The sequence below is a fragment of the Colobus angolensis genome, unplaced genomic scaffold (assembly GCF_000951035.1).
Source record: "Colobus angolensis palliatus isolate OR3802 unplaced genomic scaffold, Cang.pa_1.0 Scaffold4, whole genome shotgun sequence".
NCBI lineage: Eukaryota > Metazoa > Chordata > Mammalia > Primates > Cercopithecidae > Colobus > Colobus angolensis.
In genome coordinates, this window is record NW_012117376.1 from 12,941,013 (window position 1) to 12,953,589 (window position 12,577).

The following is a 12,577-nucleotide window of genomic DNA, read 5'->3' on the forward strand; positions in this document are numbered from 1 at the left end:
CTGACCAACATGGAGAAACCCCGTCTCTACTAAAACTACAAAATTAGCCGGGCGTGGTGGCACATGCCTGTAATCCCAGCTACTTGAAAGGCTGAGGCAGGAGGATCGCTTGAACCAGGGAGGTGGAGGTTGCAGTGAGCCAAGATCGCGCCATTGCACTCCAGCCTGGGCAACAAGAGCGAAACTCCATCTCAAAAAAAAAAAAAAAAGAAAAAAGAAAAAGAACAAAGAAAAAAGATCACCTTGGGCTAGCCTCCCAAATGTCTTCCAAAACTTCCCACTCATTCTCCTTCCCATAGTTTTTCTAAATCTACCAAATGCACCTAGCACTTCTCACGTTCTTTTTACCGAGGTAGGGATTACGCGCATTTTTAAAGACCTCCTTAAAAGTGAAGGCTGTAGCACCATCGGGACTACCTGGGGCTCACGCAGAAGCTGCCGTCTTAGTGGCATCGAGAGGGGCGTGGCCATGAGCGGGGCTAGCCGTGCCGGCGGAATGGGCGGAGCCTAGGCGCTTCCCCGCCCGGTCAGACTCAACACATGCGCCCAGAGGCTTCTAGTGGAACGAGGTGTGGATCGTGAGGGGACTCTGGCCGCTTACTTCCGGTTCCTAGGGATGCGCATCCGGGTCACACTAACGCCGCGGTTTCCTCCGCTCGCTTGGTTCTACTGTGGGTCTGGACTGGTCTCCATGTCCTGCTGTGGGACTTTTACAGCCTTTGGGTGAGTCTCCGCTGCCGACAGGGTTTGAGCGCGGCGGGTTGAGCACGGCCTGAAAGGTCTAGCGTTCTGCCTCGGTCCTTGTGTGTGGGAGTCTATTCGCCTGTCCCTTGTCCCTGCAGTGCTTCACTCACCTCAGCTCTTTCCTTCACGCTGGCCTCGCCTTATTCACCTCAGCTTAGCCTTCTCGCGTTTCTGTGCATCTCTCGCCTTGCTGTTTTTCCTCAGCCTCGTCAGCCCTTTTCCAACCTCGGTTTCTTGCCTTACACCTCAGAGCTTCTCTCAGCCACTGCCTCTCCTTTTTTCTCCTCCTCCCTTCTTTTAGCACCTCTTTTCCCCTACCCCTGATCTGGGATCTCAGCGTTCTTTCACCCGGCGAGAAGGCCCACCTTCTAATTGTGCTCACTCTTCACCACTGAGAAACTGAGCCTCTCTCTAGGGTCCTAGGTCCTTGTCCCCCAACTTTCTTCACCTTTGATCATTCCTCCTGGGACCAGTAGGTGACAGTGCTTCTCCTAGGCTCTCCTGCCAGTCCTTAGCTAGAGAAGGGCTTTGACAAAGCCCCGAAATGGGAAGACTTCCCCAGCCTGGGGGAAGTTTTGCCCTAAGGCGCTGGGTTAGACTGAACTCTGGTAGCGTCCATAGTTAGGGTTCAACAAAGGCGTTCCTAGTTCTTCGCTTTACCTCAGTTTTGGGGCTCTCTCAAGAGCAGCTAACAGGTGGCAGGCACACGGTACTGCTGGCGATTGGGCTGGCGCGATCTTGTGAATTGACAAGTCATGAGGACGTTCTGTCAGTTTTGTGTTCCCATGAGAATGGATGCGCACAGCTGAGACAAAAATGCGAATGTTTTGGGACGTTCAGCTCTGTTTTTGGCGTGGACGTTTCTTAGAGGACACTTGTGATGATAGAGGACAGGGTTTGTGAGATCATTAGCCCCAGATACATGACTTTATTGTGTTGTTACCGAAAAGTGTTCTGCTGAAGAGTTCACTATAGTAATTTCAAAGTAATCTTCTTTAAACTTAGTATGCACATATGCGTTTTTTCATTTTTACCCTATTAAGTTTTCTACTTGTCTTCCTCTTCCTTCATTAGCCAGACATTACTTAGAATTACATTACTCAGAAGAACATTGCTTAGAATATTCTTCTAACTTTTGTAGGTTTTTTTTCCTTACCATTTCCACCTTTGTCGTAAAACTGTCATTTTCTCATTTTGAGATTTAGGGCACCTTTCTTAAATTTCCCTAGAGGTTTAAAGTCATTTATAACATGAAAGAATTGCATTTAATAATGGTTAGTGCCCCCTTTCCCAAATTTCTTGATCTAAAGTATAGTCTTGGATAATCTTCATTTTTTCCTGATGTTTATGGTGCACTTGATTGCAGAGGTTTTTGTGTGATCAGTTTCTGTAATCTATAAATTGTGCTTTAAAATGTAGTACTTCAGTATGAACTTAAATACAGCTCTGAGCACCTGCTTATCTTTTGGCTAATTAGCTATAGAAAAATGTCCTTCATTATATGATCCATATACACATGAGAGTGTATAGACCATGGCTTATTCCAAAATTGGGCTCTCTTCGGCTGTTTTTAGCAAAGGACTTTGGAGTTTGGCCATGTTAGTCCTAGAAGCCACAGAGAAGGACCCTTCTAATTGGCCTTCAGGATTTACCTAACTGCTAAGCGAAGCCTCTTTGAAAGTTTCTTACCTGTACCTCCTCCCCACTACCTAGCTCTAGCTTCTGTCCAACCTGGCCTTACTATTTTCCATCCTTCAAAACTAACCCCAATGTGTGTGACTTACTTCAGCTGCTTCCTTACCTTCAGGTTTATGGGCTTCATTTAAGCCATGAGAATGGCAGCTTTATTAATGCAGATTAATATAAGAACGTTAAACCCCAAAAATGATGGGAAATCACTCTGTCTTCAAAACAATAGAAAATAATAAACTCTACTTTTAAAGATTATATACCATTGTCACTAGTAAGAAGTGGCACTTTTATTTACAAAGCATAAAGAAATTAGGGTTTAAGTCTGGCATGGTGGCTCACACCTATAATCCCCAGCACTTTGGAAGGCAAAGGTGGGAGGATTGGCCAGGAGTTCAAGACCAGCCTGGGCAACATAGACAAAATTAGCCTGGTGTAGTGGTGTGTGCCTGTAGTCCCAACTACTCAGGAGGTTGAGGTTGGAGGATCGCTTGAGCCCAAGATTTTGAGGTTACAGTGAGCTGTGATCACGACACTGCACTCCACAGGGCAACAGAGTGAGACCCCGTCTCCTAAAAAATAAATAAATAAATTACAACTTAAACAGTTATCATTTTTCCAAGGTCATTTTTTTTTAAGTCCCGTACGTGCTCTCAGAGTAGCGGGTGTTAATTCCATTAAAGCCATAGGCTGGAAAGCACAATATGGTATTTAGTGGGTCATTTCAGTATATGTGTGTCATATATGAATGAGACTATTAGGATAAGAAATCTATGACTCGGATTTTAAAAGCCAAAGCCGAAGTCATTTTGCCTTCAAAGAGGGACTAGAGAAAGAAACTGTTTTGTGCAGAAGTAGAAGCTGAAAAGTTTTAGGAGTCTCTTTTGTTCTTCTAAAATGACTTTGACCTGTATATTCTGCATTGAAGCCATTAATTAAATGAGCGTCTTGTATTGTCATCGAAGCAGTTGTGTTCATGCTGCTGATCTTCAAGCCTGCCCCTCCACCTAGCTGCCAAATGAAATCAAACCAAACAAACAAACAAACAAACCCAGAGACAACTTAATGTGTGTTTGTTTTTAAAGCTCAGGAAAAAAAATTACTGTTGATTTTCTATAAAAATTTCTACTTTAGTTTGTAGCCCTAAGGGCTCAATTTAAAATATGTTTCTGTAATTAGCTTTATGCTTACCAAGTTTTCTTTTTTTTTTTTTTTTTTTTTTGAGACGGAGTCTCGCTCTGTCGCCCAGGCTGGAGTGCAGTGGCGGGATCTCAGCTCACTGCAAGCTCCGCCTCCCGGGTTCACGCCATTCTCCTGCCTCAGCCTCCCGAGTAGCTGGGACTACAGGCGCCCGCACCTCGCCCGGCTTTTTTGTATTTTTTAGTAGAGATGGGGTTTCACCTTGTTAGCCAGGATGGTCTCGATCTCCTGACCTCGTGATCCGCCCATCTCGGCCTCCAAGTTTTCTTATTTTGGTCTGGTTTGATTATTTTTTGTTCTTTTTTGTCATTTTATTTGCTAGTGTACTTTGTCTTACATTTTTTTGTTTGTTTTTTGGTCCTTGAACCCTATGTTTAAGGAGATGTAGTTTTTTGTTTGTTTGTTTTTTTGTCTCAAAAAAAAAAAAAACCTTGCTCTGTTGGCCAGGCTATAGTGCAGTGGCACGATCTTGGCTCACTGCAGCCTCGACCTCCTGGGCTGAAGCCATCCTCCCACAGCCTCCAGAATAGCTGGGACTACAGACTTATGCCACCACGCCTGGCTAATTTTTAAATTTTTTTGGAGAGGCAAGGTTTCACCATGTTTCCCAGGCTGATCTCAAACTCCTGGACTCAAGCAATCCGCCTGCCTTGGCCTCTCAAAGTGCTGGAATTAAGGTGTGAGCCACCACCCACAGGCGGCTGATGTAGTTTTGAAAATTTAAGAAACAAAATATACCTCCAACAAGTCCTTGTCACTTGTACCTTGTAGCATTGTGGTTTCTGTGCTCTGCCTAAGCTTTTTCATGACTTCATTTATTTTGTTTTGATTATAAATAAAAGGCTCATGGAACTTCTTTTTAGGTAGCAGCTTGTTCAAAAGATATTTCTGTTCTGCATGTAACAACAGGATACTTTAGCTCATGTATGATTTAAATGGAGGAAGAATAGTTCAAAATAGGAATGTGTATTTAAAAATATTAGTAATAGTCAGCACTTTGGGAGGCCGAGGCGGGCGGATTGCCTGAGTTCAGGAGTTTGGGAACAGCCTGGGCAACATGGTGAAACCCCATCTCTACTAAAATACAAAAAATTAGCTGGATGTGGCAGCGTGCGCCTGTAGTCCCAGCTGCTTGGGAGGCTGAGGCACGAGAATTGCTTGAACCAGGGAGGCAGAGGTTGCAGTGAGCCGAGATCGTGCTACTGCACTCCACCCTGGGCAACAGAGGGAGACTGGTCTCAAAAAAAAAAAAAAAAAAAATATATATATATATATATATACACACACATATACATATATATATAAAGAATAGGCAGTTCTTCCCATATATTCATCTAATTAGTTTATACCAAAAGGTTGAATTGTTATATTGATAGTAAAGTGGAAAATAGGTGAACTTTCTGTTTTGTAATTGACTTCAAAATACAAGTGCATATTCTTTTACAAAGTGTATGGCTTAAGCTCTAAACTACCCTGTTGGTACTGGTATCTTTTACTGTCAGAGAACATAGCAAATAATGGAACATACCATCCTTGATATTTTTATTTAGTTCCATCAACCTAAGTCCCAGGGTAGTTAATTATTAAATGTAGAAGTAATTTAGGCATTTTCTCTGTTATTTATAGTATATTTAAAAACAGCCATTTGAAATATGGGCTTCATAAAATTTGTCTTTGCTGTTTTCCCATTTAAGTATGCAATAGTATTTTGAATCAGAAAAGGAATGTGTAGTTTAAATAGTACCAACTTACTGTAAATAAGTTAACAGATCAGCCCAAGGCAGTCAGTGCTTCATATCATGAAGATCTTACTATAGATTGTGTTGGATGCACTTTAACTTATTAGCTTGGTTAATGTTTGTAGCAGTTAGATGGTTTTCATTTTCTTCCCTAGAAAATAATTAGCAATACTCTTTGTAATACATTTATTTCAGCAAATATTGTTTAGGCACCTGCTGTGTACAGTTACAGTAGTACATATTTAGGCTATTTATGTGACTAGGTAATATTGTATCCGGCTGATATTTACACTTAAATTCTGAATTTGATCTTATTTGTACATTTCTGAATTAAACGTAAGACTTAACATAATTAGAATTAAATAATTAACATAAAATCATGTTCTTTCATTATAGATACAATCAAATAATTTTCACTTGGAGAACTTTTTGATAACTGAAACATGAAAATCTGTAGTGGTAAAATGGTAAAAGTAAAAGTGAACTTTACATAGCACTTACTATGTACCAGGAACTATTCTAAGTAGTTTACATGTATTAACTCTTTAATCTTTACAACCCTATGAAATAAGGGTACTATTCTTTTTTTTTTTTTTTTGAGTCTTGCCCTTGTCCTGTTGCCCAAGCTAGAGTGCAGTGGCACAATCTCGGGTCACTGCATCCTCCGCCTCCCAAGTTCAAGTGATTCTCCTGCCTCAGCCTCCTGAGTAGCTGGGATTACAGGCATGCACCACCATGCCTGGCTAATTTTTGTATTTATAGTACAGCTGGGATTTCACCATGTTGGTCAGGCTGGTCTCAAACTCCTGACCTCGTGATCCGCCCGCCTCAGCCTCCCAAAGTGCTGACATTACAGGTGTGAGCCACCGTGCCCAGCCAAGGGTACTATTAATATCTCCATTTTATATATAAGGAAACGGATGTACAGAAGTTATGTAACTTGCCCAAAGTAACACAACTAGTTATCAAAGAGCTGGATTTGAACTTAGTCTTTTTGGCTCCTGAGTTAATCTTTTTTGTACAAGGGTCTACTACTTTAGTGATTTCTCTCTTTATAGGTTGAGGTTTAAAATCTAGTTTATCTGTAACACAAAAGAGTACTGCTTTTGGTTAGGAACCTTAAGGGAGGGTTTTATTTGGCCTTTTTACTAATGATGGCTTAAGGCAAATTGCAAACCTTTTACTACTGATGTTTCTCAGATGGTAAAACCATATATTAAGACAATACAGGATCAAATTCCTCCTCCGTTAGAAAAATTATCTTATGGAAGTGAATTACTTTGGAGTTACTTGGAGATAAGTCACTATTTTTTATAAAATGGCCCCTCGAAGTTAATTTTTTTCTTTTATCTTCAGAGTATTAAACAAACTTATGTAGTAGTCTTAAAATTCTTAAATCTTACCATTCCCATATGAATTTAACATCTTGGAAATATAAAACAGAAGACTAAAACTGAAACATCTGATTCACCACTGGTCTCATTTCCAAATTTGGAAATTTCTGTAAAATTAAGTACATTCAACTCTTCAGGACTATCATGTTTAGAGTACATTAATCTCTTTAGGACTATCATACTTAAAGTAGTATATTTACATTAGTGATTTTATTTTTACTTTAGAAAAGATGAGGGAAACTTTTCACAAATTACTTTCTAAATGAGAAGATGCAAATAATAGTCATTTGGAGTATTATTAATCATATTAAGATGATTCTTTTGTGCCTTTATTAAGCCCAAATAAAAGAAACTTAATCAAATATCTGGGGGAAGGAGATTGTTTTTTGTAAGTTGCGGTGCACCTTAATGCAGGAGTCTTGTACTCAGATAATGATATTATTTTTCTGAATATTTTGAAAACAGTTGAGAATCGTAGAATCTGGTTTACAGGAAAAGTATAAATATTTCTGGCAAGAAGTGACATTTGATTAGGAATACTAATTTTAATTCTCATGTTAACTCTTCTTATTAATTGAGACATTAAGTATACTGTTTTTTATAGTAGCTTTTGTCCTTTTTCCACTTGGTGGGAAAAGTATTGTTATGAAGCTGAACAGAGTAAGCTTTTGCTATGATGATAATACTTGTTGATATTTAGAATGTTCTTTAGTTTTAGTTAAACATTTAATTTTTGATTCAAAGCAATTCTCTTTTATATTATGTGGGTCTGATAATCAGTGTATTTAAAAATTTTAATAGTTTTCTTTCACCTGAAATTTAATATTGTAGCAATTACTGAATTTAGGAAAATTGGTAGGTAGTTGCTATCAGCACCGTTACTACGGGAATACATTAGAATGATTAGCTTTTAGGTGGAGTTGAATTTTTTCTTTAGTTTCCATAGTAATTGAAAACGATTTAGGTCAACTTCACCTGTTGTGCCCCTCCCCCTTTTCAAAATAAGAGGAACATTTAATTTAGCACAACGATGTTAATTTTTCCTAGTAGATTGATGATATGAATATGATAATCTCACTCTCTTTACCAAAGGAATAATCCAGTATATACATGTATGAATTTTGGGGGAATATTTCAGACTTTAGAGAAGATTATAGGATAAAAAAAAAGTGCCTAAATATCTTATAAAAATCAGTGTTTTATTACATCACTGAATTTTTGTCTTTTAAATTTAACAACGTCAAATTTAGGAAACATCTGTGATAATTTAAAGAAGAATTTTTGAAATCTGCTTTTCCTTTTCACCAGGTGTTCCTCTGCTATAGGTTAAGAAGCAGTAATTAGGCAATACTAATGAATAATGTTCTTGAGAATGAGAACCAGAGCTTTGCAAAGAGAATAGGCCATCTCTCATATTTAGTGGGGCATTTAATAGCTAGATAAACTGAAAATTTTTGTTTTCATTTCTATGTATTTTCTGTTAGTATGTATTTATTTACTGTAGATACCTCACATTCTGTGCAAAAAAAATTTTGGAAGTAACTCAGTGGTTTCCTTTATCTTTTTTGTTCTCTTTCAGAGGCTTGCTTATATAAAACTACAGTTTAGAGAACCATCGGCTGGGCGTGGTGGCTCATGCCTGTAATCCCAGCACTTTGGGAGGCCGAGGCGGGAGGATCACCTGAGATGGAAGTTCAAGACCAGCCTGGCCAACATGGTGAAACCCCGTCTCTACTAAAAAAAAATACAAATTTAGCTGGGCGTGGTGGCAGGCGCCTATAATCCCAGCTATTTGGGAGGCTGAGGCAGGAGAATTGCTTGAACCCCGGAGGCAGAGGTTGCAGTGAGCTGGGACCGTGCCGTTGCACCCCAGCCTGGGCAACAGGAGCAAAACTCCGTCTCAAAACAAACAAACAAGAGAACCATCAAACTCTGAATGTTGTTTCCTATGTAGTGTGAAGTGGTTACTTTCTTCCGTTTTTGACTGGCCAGTTTTTTGTTTCTGGTAAAGTGGCTTTCAAACTTTTCTGATCATGACCCACTATAAAATACATTTTACACTGCTATCCAGTACTCAGACACATATGTGTACATATTAATATTTGAAATCGAAACAGAAGTTTCTTGAAACAATATTTTTACTACTGGTGATGCATTGTAATATTAATATTTTCTATTCTATTTGGTTTGTTTGCTTGTTTTTTGAGACAGGATCTCACCCTGTATCACCTGGGCTGAAGTGTAGTGACACTATCACGGCTCACTGCAGCCTCGACCTCCTGGGGTCAGGTGATCCTCCCGCCTCAGCCTTCCGAGCAGCTGAGACTACAGGTGTGTGCCACCATGCCTCACTAATTTTTTTTCGTTTTGTTTTTTATAGATGGGGTTTCACCATATTGCCCAGGCTGGTCTTGAACTCCTGGGCTCAAGTGATCCTCCTGCCTCGGCCTCCCAAAGTGCTGGAACTATAGGTGTGAGCCACTGTGCCTGGCCTCTTTTGTTTTATTGTTTTTAATTTAAAACAAACTGCTAGTTTCCATTCACTAAGTTGATATGGTAACCTGTTAATGCAGTGTACCTGCAGTTTGCAAAATTTTAGTGACTGCTAGATTTTTCCCCTAATATTGTCTTTTTGTAATGGAAAAAGTTTCGGTTTGGGGCCAGGTGTGGTGGCTCATGCCTGTAATCCCCGCACTTTTCAAGCTCCTGAGCAATATAACATTAAATGTCAATCACTTAAGCCTAGGAGTGCAAGACTAGCTTGGGCAACATAGCGAGACCTTGTCTCTACCAAAAAAAAAAAAAAAGAAAATGTTTAGGTTTACTAGTTTTTTTCTCTGCAATGTACCTGGATTCTGTAAAACTTTTAACCTAAATAGCTGCAGAACAGTCACTGAGAGAGGGAGGTCCTATTGTCCTGATTACCATTACTGTCATCTATTCTTCACCGTGTCTAGGCACATTATTTTAAAAACTAATTCTGGAATCGTGAGGTTGAAAATGCTCGGTTGTATGCTGAGCTTCCATCATTAGAATCCTTTGCTAGTTTCCATCTAACAGTCAAAAGTTTGGGTCCATTCAGTTGGTTTTCACAAACTTTGCTTCGGTTCTTGGCAACTAGTCAAAAGGTTACAAAGCTGCTTTATTCTGCTCTCTTCTGGCCCCAGTCCAGTCTTTGTAAACCAAAAACAGAGGACTGAGGAATGAAGCAGTTTGCTCATGTGTACATGGTCAGGTGAAATAACATGATTGAAGAGTCATTAGGGTTTGCGACAGTGGATTACATTTATGTATTGTCCCAATTCATTTCCTGTAATCACAAAGGGGGAAAGGGCGTAGAAATATCAACAGTTCCTTGCCTATCCTAGCTGTTAGAGTGAAACAGGGTCAGCAGACATACTCTACTATTTTTATACCGCTACCCACTCTTAACACTTAGTGAGCACTTACTATTTGCCAGGCACTATTTAAAGCACTTCACTTGTGTTAACTCATACTCATACTTGGGAGGCCTGGGGAAAAAAATGAGAATGGTAAAGGATAAAGAAGAAAAGTTGCTGTCTTCTCGTATGTTCTCATTACTTGGCTTGAGAGTTCTGGCTGTTGGTGACTATAGTGTGGCATATCATACATTTTAAGCTTGGTCAGCTTTTAAATATCACCAGTCCTATCTGCATTGTTCCATTATGAGACATATAGCTGTGGTTTGAGAACTCAGGTTTTGAAGCTAGCCTGCTTGGGCTTGAATACCAGGTTGGTGACTTACTATGTGTATAGCGTTGGGCAAGTTACTCTCTGTGTCTTAGTTTTCTCATCTGTAAAATGGTGATAACAAATAGCTTTTATTTTATAGACTTATTGAAAGATTAAAATAATTAATATATTAGCTGGGCATGGTGGCATATGCCTGTAATCCCAGCTACTCAGGAGGCTGAGGCATGAAAATTGCTTAAACCTTGGAGGTGGAGGTTGCAGTGAGCTGAGATCATGCCACTGTGCTCCAGCCTGGGTAACAGAGCGAGATTCTGTCTCAATTAAAAGAGAAGAAGGAGGAGGAGAAGGAGAAGGAGGGGGAGAGGGAGGGAGAGGAAGAGGAAGGGGAAGAGGAAGAGGAAAAAATTAGTTAATATATTAAAAGTACTTAGAACGGTGCCTGACCCATAAGAAGCATTCCATAAATGTTTGCTATTAATAGTATCAACTCACAGTTGGATCTCCTGAGAGTGTTTGTGGCTATGATGAGTTCTGTATATTTGCTGAGTAACAGGATATGATTGACATTTAATGTTATATTGCTCAGGAACTTGAAAATATCTTGTCTTGAGGACCTGTAGGGAAAGTTCTTGTGTAGTGTGTTGGATTTAAAGCTGAAGGTTATCAAGGCTACAGGTTATGCAGGCCCAACTTGTTTAATCTCTCTTAGGAACCACTTGTTATTTGGGCTGTAATCTTAATAGTTCTAATGGTTTGCTATTTGGGAAAACTAAGCGGAGCTAGTTAGTGAATTGACTTTCACTCAAGACCAGATTTCTTTCCTTTTTATCTTAGGTGTAAGATATTTATTTATTTTATTTTTCTTTAACAAACACTTATATTATCCTGTCTGATGGAGTTTTGAAGGAGTAAATACAATTAGAGAAATAAAACATTAATAAAAAAACTGAACCTAGATTTTACAGTTCTTCTGACAGCTAAAGACAGATTTAAAAAGACTTAGTTCTGTTAGTATAGTGTATAGTCAATGTTATCCAAACACTGGCAAGCTGAAATATATGATTGGTGTATAGATGAGATATATAGATATATAGAATGTTAGAGGATTGATGATATAGGGTACAAACTTTGTCTGTATAACTGGAAGCAGCACATTTATGGAATATTCATGTTGTGATTCTCAGAAATGTTAACTGCACAGATTAAAGAAGGATGAAGATAAAGTTTTAGAGTCTTTGAGTCTAGATCTTCAAATTTTTTTTTAATTTCTTTTATCGTATTCTCATTCTTTTTGATTTCTTGTTTTTTTTTCATGTCACATGTTAACACCCACTACAAACAGAGAAATTTTTATGCTCTCTGATAAGTTACTAAAACTGGAGAGAGATCCAAGGACTGTTGGAAGAAATATAGTAGAATCGTTGTACTGTTATTAAGCTCACATTGATACAGCTAATTCAGGTTAACCTCCTCCTTAATACCTTTTACTATGGTTTTGAAATTTTTCCTGTGGAACACATCTGCCTGTTTCATTAGGAGCTTGCAGGGGAAGCACGGTGGCCCATGCCTATAATCCCAGCACTTTGGGAAGCCAAAGTGGGCAGATCACCTGAGGTCAGGAGTTCGAGACCAGCCTGGCCAACCTGGTGAAACCTCGTCTCTACTAAAAATACAAAAAAATTAGCTGGGTATGGTCATGCATAACTGTAATCCCAGCTACTTTGGAGGCTGAGGCAGGAGAATCGCTTGAACCCAGGAGGCGGAGGTTGCAGTGAGCCAAGATTGTGCTACTGTACTCCAGTCTGAGTGACAGAATGAGACTGTCTCAAAAAAAAAAAAAAAAGATTGTTTTGTAAACAACTTCAAAGGATGATTTTTGTTAAGAAGTAATATTAGAAATTATAAAAACAGGCCGGGTGCGGTAGCTTGCACCTGTAATCCCAGCACTTTGGGAGGCCGAGGCGGGTGGATCACCTGAGGTCGGGAGTTCGAGGCCAGCCTGACCAACATGGAGAACCCTGTCTCTACTAAAAATATACAAAATTAGCCATGCTTTGTGGTGCATGCCTGTAATCCCAGCTACTCAGGAGGCTAAGA

The 12,577-nt window shown here is 39.5% G+C and overlaps 1 protein-coding gene across 5 annotated transcripts in view; it reads left to right on the forward strand.

Moving 5' to 3' along the window:
* The first annotated feature begins 550 nt into the window (after nt 1–550).
* EYA3 (EYA transcriptional coactivator and phosphatase 3) overlaps nt 551–12,577 on the forward strand; it is a 122,292-nt gene continuing 110,265 nt past the window's right edge. For 3 of the 5 annotated variants that reach the window (XM_011955528.1, XM_011955529.1, XM_011955527.1), the window contains exon 1: nt 610–723. The gene's annotated coding sequence lies outside the window, so the exon portion shown is untranslated. Of the gene's footprint in view, nt 724–8,977; nt 9,098–12,577 lie in introns of all 5 variants that reach the window. The other 2 variants (XM_011955526.1, XM_011955525.1) reach the window with 2 other exon arrangements.